Here is a 14,825-nt window from a genome sequence, read left to right on the forward strand (position 1 = left end):
TCTTGTCAAACCAACAACAAAGATTCTTTTATACTCTTTTCTTAGAGCAATGATTTTTTTTTTTCCCTCTAGAGCAAGGATGAGCTCTAAGTTGGCCTGATGTCTTCACTCCCAGAAATATAAATAGGTAGCAAGTTTTAAATAGAAAAGAGTTCTGACTCACCAGTATCCCAAAACACACTCCCAAGGATAGGAAGCTCTATAATAGGGCACACCCAATCGTAAGGCCTCTTATAATAAATAATAGTACTAGTAGTGACTTCAGGTGACTTTTTGGACTCTCAAAAGATAAAGAGAACGAAATCAGTCCTTCTTGAATGGTTCCGTGGACACTAATCATTATATTGAAGACCATTTTTGAGACAAGGCTGGGTTTTAAATAGTGTTAGATTCGTGTTGACCTAACTGATTGAAAATGAGAATATTCACAATATAGTTTGGCTTTTCCTCTCTCCCTTCGAAAGCCTTGTTGTACAACAGCCTGAGCTAAACATGCTGTGTCAATCTCATTTTTTTTTTACATTTCCCGGGTGTTTTCTTCTTAGATCATGCAACAACCCTGTCATTATTTTAAATATTTTTGCCTGTAAATTGCAGAATACTTGATCTGATTTTAATAGGACCCATGTGTGAAATTCTTTATTTTTTTTTAATCTATCGTTCTGATTCTTTCTGCTCTTTAGTACAGCACAGCTTGGTAGCACTAGGTACGTCTTGTTGAAAGTATGTCCATAAATATGTCCCTTGCAGCATGGAACAGCTTGTTAAATTGGCAGTCCTCAGCAGTTTGCCTAGAAAAGTTTGCCTCACTTGCGATAGTCCAAATGTAGGGCAGAACACAGCGTAACTTTTTATCTAATTTTACCAATTGACATATTCTTCAAATTTTTAACTACCTCGTGCCTTTTCCTTACAGTGCTACCAGTTGACTTTAAAGTGGCTAAATGTTCTTACAATGGTTCAGTGTGGGCAGGAAAATTACCCTTTGTTACTGGATATTAATTTGGGAGCAAATACTGTAACTTAACATAGGATGCTAAAGTCACCGTGGGAGAAGTGTTTGAATAGGACTGAGGCCACCAATATCTATTTCCGAGGGGAATTGGTGCTGTTCTCCATCATGACAAGGGTGGGGCTCACCAATTTTAGTCTTATAAATTTTACTGATATACTCTATTGATATACCCTTCTTAGTGGCATCCCATTAGGGGTATTGATATACTTTGATATTTTACTGATGTATCGATATGCTCTGATTTTCATCTCTCCAGTTAGGACACTTCTGCTTGCTACAAGATGTGTTGGCACAACAGACCCAAATGACCCCAATGTCATTCAGATCTTTATTGGGTTATCTGCGGGCTCGAGACAGCCCTCATGGACCTCTCAGTCTGTTGTGATTTGGTCATGCTGTATTTAGACTAAAATGTAGAATCGAAAACATAGAAAAGTATAGAAGTATAGAAGACATAACAAGTATAGAAATTCCAAAATTCAGTGTCCCAAGGATGAGCCTTCAATGCCACAGCCTTTTGCCCACTTCTTTGGGAGGAGGCTGGGTTCTCTCCCTCCTTATGTTCGTACCACACAGGCAGGCAGCACCACCTTGGTCTCTAGGCCTCAGGACACCAGAAAATCCTCCCTTGTCAGCATGTCATCATACTTGTTCAAAATTTGTTAAGCTTTGTCCTCAGGGAAAGCAACACAGCAAAACAAGTCGTAACAAAACCCATATCAGAATATGGCATCTGTGCAGGGCCTTGGGGATCTGGGCAGAGAACAACATAATGACTGTGTGCTCGGAGTCCCTATCTTGGTGGCCACACTTCTAAGTGCTTCAGGGTAAGTGACCTGAGGAGAAGGCATTTTCCATGCTTAGCTCCTGCCTGCAGATTTTACCACATGGTAGGGGATTTACCTGTCTCTGAAGAACCTAGTAGAAAATTATATTTCAGGAGCAGTTTTTGAAGAAATCCTTCTCAGAAACATTGAAGTACAAGGTGAACATTGCAGAGATGTTGCCAGAACTTTCTGTCTCCTTCTCAGATGTGCTTTCCTGGCTGCAAGTAGGTAAGGATCCCTGAATTTGGATCATTTCAGTTTTACTGGAATTAAGTATGTGAGACATATCACAACCTCTTATTTTTAAGGTGGGGTAGGGGTAGTTTATATGCCACAATTCGGTCTCAAGATTAAGAGACAGAATCCGAAGCTTCTGTCACAGTATTGCTCAAAAGTTGGGGCCTGAGGCTCACTTACTTCAGAAACGTCTTGGATAGTTATTATAAATGCACATTTGTGAGATCTACTTTGAACTCACTGAATTAGAGTCATTAAGGTACAATCTAGGTCCAGGGGTCCAATCTTTATCTTCCCTGAGCCACATTGGAAGAAGAAGAATTATCTTGGGCCACACATAAAATACACTAACACTGATGATAGCTGATGAGCTAAAAAAAAAAAAAAAATCGCAAAAAAAATCTCATGTTTTAAGAAAATTTGGGTGGAGCTGCATTCAAAGCTATCCTGGGCCGTAGGTGGCCCATGGAGTGCAGTTTGGACAAGCTTAATCTGGGTGGTTCTAATACACATGAAAAAACTGAGACCACCACATTATATGTACTGTGTTCAATACATCTTTTTGAGTGAACAAAAAGCCAAGGGAATAAAATGAAATTATTGAATCAAATAAAGTACATTCTTTTATTATTAAATGTCCTTCAGGCTTTATGTTGATTTAACCATGTTAAAACTGTGACCAGAGACATTCTATCCTGTGGAACAGTGGCTGATACTTGAAAGAAAAAAAATCTCTTGTCTGGCATCTTGAAGAATATTTTCTTATACTCTTGGAGGGGTCTGTAAAACACTTTTAAAATAGTCATCCTGGATTATTTTCTCTTTTTTAATGAAAAAATTAATTGTTGCCAAAAGCTATTTGCTGGAATTGTGTAAAAATGTTTACAGATGCCTTAGGAAGAAAACAGCAGAATGTGGAACTAATTGTGTTGATTCAAGATAATTATGAAACACAAATGACCATTACTTACAACAAGTCCCCAGATACTTAGGGTTTGACTCCAGGGATCAGGCTCAAACAAAGAAAAAAAAAACAGTAATATATTTGTGTGGTAATATTCAAACTAACAAATGCTCTTTCTCCAAGTTAATAAAGCTCTTTGGTGACATTTCAATATCCAAATTATATAAGCTATAATGTAACATATAGCTTTTTATAACTAAGAATTTTTTTTTTCTAATTTCAAAGGAGCATATTGATTTTTAGAAAAACTTGAATTCATATCACTTTAACTCCTGGACATAAGAGGTGAATGAGTGTTCCATTTTTTGCATTTCCAGCTTCTTTTTTCAGCAAAAAGTGACATATGTAGGTATGAATTATTTTCATTTCTTTTCCTGCCTAGATTGTTAGGGATATTTCACACCAGGATTAGAAGTAGAAGCCCAGAAGAGACTCCTGGATGCTACAGGATGTGTTGGCATAACAGACCCAAACGACCCCAATGTAATTCAGATCTTTGTTGGGTTATTTGAGGGCTGTCTCCAGCCTGCATGGACCTCTCAGTCTGTTGTGATTTGGTCATGCTCTATTTAGACTAAAATGTAGAATTGAGAACATAGAAAAGGCCAGAAGCTTCTAGTGGGAATCACCACCAACAAAAAATGCTAGAGGACTGGACATGATTTTAACTTTCTGTTGAACAGCCATATGAAGAAGAGAGTATCTTCCACCTTTATAGGAAAATAGCTTTCACTTTTACATTACGGAGAGAGAAGCTGCAAATCAACATATAAAGCCCCAGACCAACACTGTCTAGTAGAAATAGAAGGTGAGTCACAGACATAATTTTAAATATTGTACCAGCTATTTTTTTAAAAAGTAAAAAGAAATAGATGAAAACAACTTAATATATTTTATTTTACCTAATATTTCCAAAATATCACTTGAACATGTAACCGATATAAAAATTAACAAGATGTTTAGTGTCTTTTTTTATCATATTAGATCTTCACATCTCAATTTGAATTAGCCACATTTCAGGTGCACCCTAGCCACATGTGGCTGCCATATTAGACAACATAACCCTGGACTATCAGTCTTTCATCAACATGTGAGTTCTCTAAGAGGAACTCTTCTGAAGGATGAATTTTTTCAAAGGCAGTGCACCATTGTCATTTATGTTGTGATTTTGGGGCTTGGCGCTGCCAGTCTGGCAGGTGGTGAGTGTCTGGAAGCAGAAGTGAGAATGGGGAAGCCTGCTCTCCACTGATGTTTGTTAAGGGTGTCCTTGGGTTTGCCCAGACTGCAAAGGTTGAACCCTTCCAGAGTGGTTATTACTTGTCCAGTTGCTGCATTTTACCAAGTGGAGTTGTCAGACACTGAAGTTTGCCTTGTTCTAGGCTCTGCTGTACTTTTGGACCACTGGATGGTACTTTAAGATGTCTTTACAGGATGTTCATCCCTCTTTGCTTGTGACTGTCTCAATCCAGCTTGCCATTTAGCAGCTGCTTATGCCTCCCCGGTCAAAGATGCTGAGCCGTTGTAGTCCCATTCCCAGCTCTCTGTGTTGATTGATAAATAGAGAGACATCTCAAGGAGCAAGATGTGACATGACAAATTCAAGTTTCACAGACAGAGTGTAGGTTGAGCCACACAGCTCCGTTTTCAGTTTTTCACCTCAATCTGGAATATGCCACATCAATATTGTCTTATTGCCCTAGAAACTTACCAGCTTTCTTGGACAATTTAATTTTACTTCTGGATTTCAAATGCAAAAATTTGTTAACCATACTTACTAGTTTATGGAACCATATCATTGGTCTGCACAGACTTCTTTCTTGACCAACTAACTGACTGGCTCATTTATATGCCATCTATCTATCTGTCTATCATCTATTGATCTGTCTATGTATCTAATATCTATCTATCTATCTATCTATCTATCTATCTATCTATCAATCTATCTATCTCTATCATATATCTATAACTATCTATCATCTATCTATCTGTCTATCTATCTATCTATCTATCTATCTATCTATCTATCTATCTATCTATGTATCCATCTATCTATCTCTCTCTCTATCATCTATCTACAACTATCTATCATCTAGCTATGTATCATCTATGTATGTATGTATCTATCTATCATCTATCTCCATTGTCCATTATTTCTTCCATCCATCCATCTTTCTACCTATCTCATTTGATCCCCGTTTCTCAATTTCTCACTACCATTTCCATTCTTCCTCCCACCATCATCATTTTAATCTATTTGATGATATCCTTCTGTTTTCATGTGTTCTTGTAAAACATTTGATCATGTATTTTAACTTCCACAATTATAATTATGCTGGATAGCTCATTCTATTTTTTGGCAGTTTTATAACTTTATTTGATGATCAATGGCTAGTTCTCATTCACATTGACTTTCTGTACATTTTGAAAGTGATAACAGGCATGTAGATAACTAAAGTGCAGAGCTTGTTCAGTGAATCTTCATCCTCATTAAGTTTTCTGTACAACTCAGCATGGATATGGTATGGGAGATTCCTTATTCCTTTGGCTCAGGCAGCTTTGTTGAGCCTGGTATCAGTGCACACATCTGGAGTTCCCCATCTCTTTCATGGAAAATTTCCACATCTCTTTGAGTGCCCAAGGGGCACACTTCTTGAAGCCCACTTCCTGTATGTACTTGTGAATGTTGATGGTGTATTCTTGGGTCACCACCTCTGATGGTGGAATGGCCCTTCTCACCACGTTTCTTTGTGGGAGTCATTCTGCTTGGCCCATTTTGGAAAAGAAAGCTCTATTTTCTTTTATTGTTCTGACCTGTTGTTTCTAAGTGCTATCCACGTAGCAGTATGAACATCCAGTCCTTTGTTTCCAGTTGCTGAAGAATACTTTATAGTGGCATCTACCATGTTTTACCTATTCACAAGTGACAGACAACACGATCACCTCCCACTTCCCAGCAACACAAACTGATAAATGTTATGGAGCATGTCTCCCCGTGTGTAAGAATATTTTTGAGAATTATATTCAGGAACAGGATTACTGTGGCATAGGGAATATGACACAGTACTTAGCTAATAGGTAATTCAATGAATTCTGTTAAGTACTACCAGGTTGTTCCCAGAATGTCTGCAGCAGTGTATATTTATTTTTTCTTTTTCCTTTCTTTCTTTTTTTTCTGAAACAGTGTCTCACTCCAGTTGTCCAGGCTGAAGTGTAGTGGCACAATCTCAGCTCAATGCAACCTCAACCTCCCGGGCTCAGGTGATTCTCCCACCTCAGCTTCCCGAGTAGCTGGGACTACTGGCGCTTGCCACCACACACAGCTAATTTTTTGTATTTTTAGTAGAGATGGGGTTTTGCCACATTGCCCAGGCTGGTCTCAAACTCCTGGATTCAAGTGATCTGCCCGCCTCGGCCTCCCAAAGTGCTGGGATTACAGGCATGAGGTACTGCACCCATCCTATTCTATGTTTATATCAACAGACACATATAGAAGGTTTCTAAATCTTCTTATGCCCCCAAATTATGACATTATCCAGCTTTCCCATTTTAATCAACCTAATGAGTTTCTTGAACTTTATCTTACTGTCTATTCAAGCACATGGTAAAAGCATAAAACTGGGAGGCCAAACTGGGTGATAAAGCCAAGTTTTTTATTCCCTTTAAAAAAAATTCGACCTCATGCTGATTGCTATAGTAAGAGAAGAAATAAAGTCACTAGTGTCATACTTTAGAAGGACAACAGCCTGGAGAGTGAAATATACCAACACAAGCAAATACATTTGAACAGTCCCAGGAAGTCTGTTCTTGGTCTAGGTTGGCCTTGGGAACCTGGGAGACTTCTGAGGATCAATCAATTCTAGGGGAACCTCAATACTGATAAAATGTCTAAAACCAACTTTGCTTTCTTACTTCTCCCGTGGATTTCTAGATAACTCAGGAAAGGCTGTCTACGAGTACATTGATAGGATGAGTCAAAGCAAAACAATAAAATGTTGAAACCTGATGGGCTCGAGGAAAGAACCTAAATAGTCAGCTGTCTCTCAGGCACTGCAAGAGTGGTCGACATGAAACAACAGTGTGCAATGGGGCACTGTGGACTGGACCAAGATCTAGGTCAGTGTAGATATTCAAGAGGGTCTAGTTTGGTGGCAGAGGCATGGTAGGACTCTCCAGATGATGGCTATTCCAAAAGCCATAGGGATGACCATCTCTGGGGAATCTTTCTATTTTGAAGGAAGTCGTAATTGTTGACTAAAGGCATAAAATAGAATTCCAGACCATCTAAGTCAATACTGGCAAGAGCTAGGCAGGGCTTAAAGGCCCAGCCATTTGGACTAGATCTCAGAGAACCTGGTTGCTAGAATTGAGGTAAGGTCTAGTTTTAAAATCTGAACAAAAGTGAATGGTCTTAGAGAAGATCTGGGACCCAAAGACCTTTAGAGGACTCAGAGCCCACCCCAGATCCCAGAGTGATGAACACAAAGATTTTACCAAACTACACATCACTGGCTGGTGAAGCTAAACCTAGTAATACAGATCCTCTCTTGGCCAAAGCAGCTGCGAGCCTGGATGTGGGTGCACCTGCTGGTCTAAACTCCTATTGCCTAGAGTTGAGGGGCTAGAGAAGACAGAGACTGATTGAAATTCCTGAGATTCAGAGTCAGTGAGCTTCAATGCCCTATTGTCTGGATTCCCAATTTGGCTCTGAAAATCCTTGCAAATATATTCCAAAGTCTTTAGATTTTCCTGAAAGGTCCATTGTTTACTTCTGTTCCTTCTAATATTTTAAAACTTTCCTTTCTCTCACCAAGGACTCTCTAGATTATATCAGCAGGTCCCTGCATAGGTGGGTTTTTCTTAGAGTCAGCAGACACTTAAAAAGGTTCTCAAAAGGAAGAGGTGAACCTAAAACCAGGCGAACAAGCACCACTATAGTAAGAGAAGAGTGGGGCAACTGTGACTCCTATACATTGTCCTGACCAAGTACACTTTGGTAGTGGCCTTTTGAATTTCATGGAATGAGCTGGATAGAGATCAAGTGACTTCACGTTGCTCTTTGGCCAGGCTTCAGCCATGATTGTGTAAGCTGTTCTATGGACTCTACATGGAATGTACCAAGGGGATCTCTGCATCATAGCATCATTATGTCCATGCACTTAACAAACTTTCACAAACATTTGTTGCATGAATGGATAAGTAAATGAATGGCAGAAGAGAGGGATGTTGACTCATGCCATGTAAAGACAAGAGGGAGGCTGCTATTCTGTAATGTGAGTAATAGTGATTATGAGAAGACAAGAGAACTGAGTCCAAAGACAACAAATTAGTAGATATGTATAATCAGAAAAAAACAAAATTACAAAATGACACAATTTATCCACATATTTTTTTAGAATTAGGTTCTAATTCTTTCAGAATTAGGTTCATTGTAAAGTAATTTCAGAAGTGATTTTACACAGTTGGTAAACACTGCTCTGTGGGGTTTTAAGAGAGTTCTTACTCCTTGAGCAAAGGCAAAACAAGGTCACTTCATGGTTTGTTACTAATATTGGGATTTCTCTCCACTTACTCACCCCTCTGGAAGACGACTTACTCACAGAGGTGGCTGGAAACTATTCTGTTTCCCTGATCAGTTCTGTAAAGCCTTACGAATGCCAGCAGGAAATCCTAACCCTCCCCTCCAGGCTTTGATCACTCCTAGTCCGGAAGCCGTAATGAGGTCTATAGTCCTCAGGGCCTGAGCATGGTCCTGCCCTTCAAACTCAGGCACCAGCTGATCCCCAGCTGAGGATGCCGGGGAAAAGTTCACTGTCAAAGTTGAATGGGGTTAAAGATAATATGAGCCTAAACATCCACAGGGATAGCAGATCATGTAACAAGTAATAATTACACAAGCCGTTACCACTGTGTGGACAGGAAGAAAGAGCCAGAGATGAGAGATGTTTGCCAACCTGATTAAAAATAAAGGACTGAAAATACTAGATTGTGCCAAATGTGTGAACGTTAGAGGAACACAATCAAGTTAGTACCGCTGAAAGGTTTACTTGCCGAGGATGGCACATTCTGGGGTCAGGGATGCAGTGGGCTGAGGGTGGGGCTTAGTCAGAAGCTCCTCACCCCTCCTTTTACCCCTATATGTTTGGGGGCACGCTAAGAAGTGCAAAATCTCCTTCCAGGCAGAAATAAAGCCAAGAAAGGGGTTTCTTCACGAGCTTTCCTCCATTGTCTGGTTACTGGGAATGCAGTTTCTTCAGGCTTCACTGGAAAAGTAACAGAAAAGTAGAGGCTACACCACAGCCCAACCAGCAAAGAGCAGGTTGGTCTGAGCTCTACTCTGCTTCACTTCCCAGGCTGTGACTCTGCCTCGGGAGCTATGCTCAGGGCTGGAAGATTCCTCCTTTGCCTTGTTTCCTCCCATCCTGAGGAATTAAGGGATAATGCCAACTTTCTGCTTTTAAAAATTTCTGCCAGTATTTTGATTAGTTCAGATCTCTCTGACTCATGCCACATAAAGAAATAAAAAAGTAGTTGAGTGGCAAATTAATCTCTTCTCATGGTTTTACCCTTATAGCAGATATTAGTCAAGGTTTTTAGAAGAATAGGATGATTTTTGTAAACAAACAACACAAAAGTCATTTCAGGTAAACATATTCACAGCCTATTTTGGGCTGTAGATATTATAAACTGATGATTGGGATGATGTATATCCATATTTCAGCCAAAGTAGGTGGTCAAATGCCCCCAGCAAGCAAGCCAATCAGTTTAAAAGGTTGTTGTTGTTGTTTTTTTTTAACTTTTTGTTTTTCTTGGACAGCAAATTCACCACCACCACTCTCCTCTACCCACCTCCCCACATTGCTTTAGCTCAGTGTCATTATTTAAATCTAATGCATAAAGATAAATTAGCATCGAGGCACCTCAATTCATTTAACCTGGCCAAAGCCCTGCATTGTTCTAAATGCAATAACACTGTCTAAAGTGTAGCCACTGCCTAAAATTTTAATGGGAGGATGTTCATTTTCTTGCTTATGTAAATTTTGTAAAAATATTTAGCAATTTTTAGGTTTTGAGATAGTTTTCCAACTATAAAATTAATAATGTCTGGTTTTCAACATTTTCAGCTCCAAAACGAAATGAGAAGCAAAGGCAATATCCATTAATTTATAATTAAACTGGTTTGGAAAAGGGAAGCACATGCTAGCAGATTGGTCCTCGGTGACTGATATGCTCGCTGCCACAGAGCCGCCACCGGAGGATGATTTATTATTTTTCCTAATGTTTCTCATTCCTATTTCAGCCGAGAAGGTCACCCACAAGAGACAGAATCTGGAAAAGACAGGAAAACAGTTTGACTCTGGTTCTAGCCTTTTTCTCTTTCCTTTCACTTAAATTTCCATATTTACAACTTACCAGTCTTAAATGTGACACTCAGCAGACACAAACTGTATTCTTGAGAGGATTAAAGGATTATTCACTTGCTAGCTTAATCAGATTAATCAGAGATTTTGAACAAGATATCTAATGCCATTCACAAGATGAGATGTGTGATCATTGCCTGTAAGTTGAATTTGACTTGACCACACACATACACACACACACTCACACATACATATACACATACATTGATTTATATGCATTATGATATTATTATTCATAATAATTATAATCATATCATCATGACCTACCTTCTAATGCCTACCTTATCTAGTGACAGAGAAAGAAAAGGCTATGTGCCTGTATGTTGGCTACTGTTAAGTTACATTTGAACTACTGTGTTCAGTATAGATAATTTGAATTTATGTTTAGAACTGCCTTTTTGTTGGCATATTATTCCAGAATCTCTGGAACTTTCAAAAAAAAAATACTTCTGCTTTTTACATTCATTTGATGTAACCCCTGACATGTTAATATTACTAATTTAAATTATAATGCAAGAATAATAAATATATTTTTTGAATGTATATTATTATTTCAAATTATTGCTTTTTCATTCTTATTAGAGGCTAAATCCTAGTCTACATTTATTTTAATAAGCTCTTTTTTTCTACAGAAACAGGAGGTGGCAAAGACCCTTTGTACTGCAGACATATTAAATCGGGATTGGGAGCAACTGTCCCATTGTATGAACTCTTATTTTAAAGCAGTCTGAGTTAAGCAGATTTTGTTGGATTTACTTTTATTTGGGTCTTATGCTATTTGCAGGATAGACATTGTAATATTGAAAATATTCTCAAAGATAGGAAGAAGCAAAATTAAAGTGTGAGCCCTATTTGTCCACTCTATTAATCAGAATCATTTGATCTAGGAACTTCTGAGACCCTTGGGAGCAGAATTTAGATCTATCTCCATATTGGCTTTGTGGTTGAGAGTGCAATGGCTTTGATGTTGTTGCTTTCCAGCTAGGGTCTAATTTATTTCTGGAAGTTACACATTTATTATAAAATCTCAATTAATCTGTTTAATATAGTCATTAATGTTTGCCTGGTAATAATGCTGTCTTTAATATATAATAGCAATACCTAATACTTGAACTTGTTTAGTGTTTTATATTCTTCAAGGTCCTTTCGCAGATTTGATCCTTACAGCAATCACATGAAATTAAAAGGCATTTCAATTTGTATTTTGCAGATGAGGAAACAGATACAGAAAGAATAAGTGCTTTACTCAAGGTTAAGTGATAGGGTTAGGACCAGCATCCAAATCTTTTAACTTTGAGTCCAAATAATGACACTCCTTTTCCTGTTGTACTTTGAGGCATTTTCCCAGTAACAGTTGTGAGGTTGCATAGATCCAGCTACACTTACCCTGCATAAAGAGTTGTGTGTGTCAAGAACAGAAAACCAAACACCGCATGTTCTCACTCATATGTGGGAGTTGAACAATGAGAACACATGATCACAGGGACGGGAACATCACACACCGGGGCATGTGGTGGGCTAGGGGAGGGATAGTATTAAGAGAAATACCTAATGTAGGTGACTGGTTGATGAGTGCAGCAAACCACCATAGCACGTGTATATCTAGGTAACAAACTTACACGTTATGCACATGTACTCTAGAACTTAAAGTATAACAAAAAAAAATTATGTGTGTGTATGTTTTGTGTGTGTGTGTCAGAGAGAGAGAGAGAGAGAGAGAGATGTGATATAGCTTAGTAAGTTTATAGGTGTGGTTTACAGCAATTAAATAAAATAAACAATGGTTCCCACCTAGCAGACACTGAAAACCAAAAATGGCAAACAAACGTGAACAATGAAGTCTGGTCAGTTTTCTGGGCTTTGGAGCTTCAATGTGATTTTATTGCTATACTAGAGCCAAAAGTTAGCAAAGGATGAAATCACGAGCTGCCATTTCACAGCCTTCAGTGCACTCTGAATGCTACCTAACTTTTATAGCACTTACAATTTACCAGGCATGGTACCTACATTATCGCATCCAATCTTGACAGCCATCTTATAAGGTAGGTTCCTTAGTCTCACTCTCATTTTTCAGGTAGATAAACTGAAACAGAGAATTTTAAGTAACAAGCACAAGGTCACACAGCTACCCAGGGGTGGGTGGAGCCTAGAGCTGAAGGCAGGGACTTTGTTCCCCATCACTACAGACCTGCCTTCCTACCGTCCAGCTTGCATTTAACACTCTGGCTGCCTTACAAAATATGCTTCCTATATTGAAACCTAATAATCTTAATGATTGCATTGTGTGTGCATTTGAAGCATTATCTTTTAACAGAAATGGTGACATTTGTTCTGATTTAATTTCATTTTCAGCATGCTTTAAGGGCTTAGTATGTGCCAGATAGACATGAGATGTTTTCCCATTTGCTGAAGTTAATCCTCACTTGGGAGACCGATATTGTTTTGCTCATTGGCAGATAGAGAATATGAGGCTGAGAGAAAGTAAGTAACCTACCCAAGTACAAGGCCAAGTAAAAAGGCTGGATTCAACCCCAGCCTGATTCCATGCCGTTTGGCCTTTCTCTGCACCTTGACACCTCATGGAGGGTAGCTGTCGGGGAGGACTACACTAAGCTTCCTGTCCTAACCTCACTAGAAGTGACGAAACCAGAACTGGAAATAAAGATGCTCAGCATTTCATATTTGCAGAATTATCTTCTCCCCATATGGGGGCCTGGAAACCTTCATGTGTCTTAGCAAATTTCATTAACATGAAGTAATGAAACCCAGTTTCCCTTTTTTTCTCCCTGGACCTAAGTAATCTTTTTCATTTTATAAAGTCACATTTTTACTTTTAATCAAATGCACTATATTACATCTTATTATCTTTCATCTTTTTTGAGAGGATGGCTGTGTTTGTTGATTTGGTTTTCAATGTGTATCCCTATAGATGTTTTTTGTTCTAACAGAACAGAGCAATGTGAAGTTACAAAGGTCAGGATCATCTGTTTAACTAGGTAGGGCTAATCCCACACTGATTCCTATCTGTGCTGAGTAGAAAAATGATATACAGAAGGGAGAATGTTGATATTTTAAAAATCTATGTGCTTAGGTAGAATCCATCATAGGCCAATATTCAGGGACAGAGAGTTAATTTAGATAGGCATGGCTATTTTTTCCTGTTTGCGTCTTTACATGTCATTTGCAAAATATCTTAAGTACAGTTAGCACACAGCCTATCAAATATGTGCATTTCCTTCTCCTCCCTACAAATTCCCTGATGCCCCAAAGCAAGGCAAAACAAACAAACAAACAAAAAAAACAAAACAAAACACAAAACAAAAGAGCAAGTTTAAGAATAGGAGTTTACCATAAATCTGTCCTCTGAAAACACATTTATGTTGGATTAAAGCAACACTAAATTTCTTCCTCTAAAAATATTTGGTAGTGACTTTCATTCCGTTAAGAGTGGTTGTTTTATTTCATAGAAAATGTTAACAAAGCAGTACCATTGTGGAAGTTGATGAGTTAAATGAGGTTTACTGGAAAAAAAAAAAAAAATGAAGTCAGCCTGTTAAACACATTATTAGCTTCTATCAGAATATCTCCTGGAAAGGTCCCTAATGTGTACATAAAACATGTGGAATAACTTTTGGACTTGTGTTTAGGAAGTGTCTTGGCTCAGTAACCTTTTGAGGAAACATGGCTATGTGAGGTGCTTGTTTCTGTGTGTGTGTGTGTGTATGTGCGTGTGTGATTGTGTGTGTGTCTGTGTGTGTGTTCACAGTGGGATTTCTCATAGTTGTCTTTTTTTTTTTTTACAACGACTCTGTTGTAGCTTATCCTGCATTTTCAATAAAGGCTGATATTTCTGAAGAGTCAGGCCTTTGAGAACTGGTGTGCAAGAGGTTATGGCATGGTCATTTCATGGATTGAGAAATCCTATTCCATTTTAACCTAAACCATAAGGGATTGTGTGACTGTCTTAGCAGGTTCCAGGATCACTCAGATTTAGTGTCTGAGCAAAGATACTGGATTTAGGTAACTGCAATCATTGGTTAACGTGGCAGTTATTCTAAATGAATGACCCAAATAGGCGAGACTTCAAGGTTATGGGTCAGTGGAAACCTTTCCCTGGTTTCCCCATACAGCTGCTCACTGGTGGGGGCTTTCCCATACAGCCAGGGTGTGTGTGTGTATGTGTGTGTGTGTGAGAGAGAGAGAGAAGCGAATTCTCAGCTTGGATGTATTGTTAATTTTGGAGATGGAGCCCTGGAGGCAGAGGAGGTGGGCCTCTTCGTGAGTCTGCATATGAGTCAGCTGGAGCTCTGGAAATGTCCTATATCTTGGTCTGGATGAAATATTTATATGTAAAAAACAAAATG

This window comes from Colobus angolensis, unplaced genomic scaffold (genome assembly GCF_000951035.1).
Source record: "Colobus angolensis palliatus isolate OR3802 unplaced genomic scaffold, Cang.pa_1.0 Scaffold92, whole genome shotgun sequence".
NCBI classification, from domain to species: Eukaryota; Metazoa; Chordata; class Mammalia; order Primates; family Cercopithecidae; genus Colobus; species Colobus angolensis.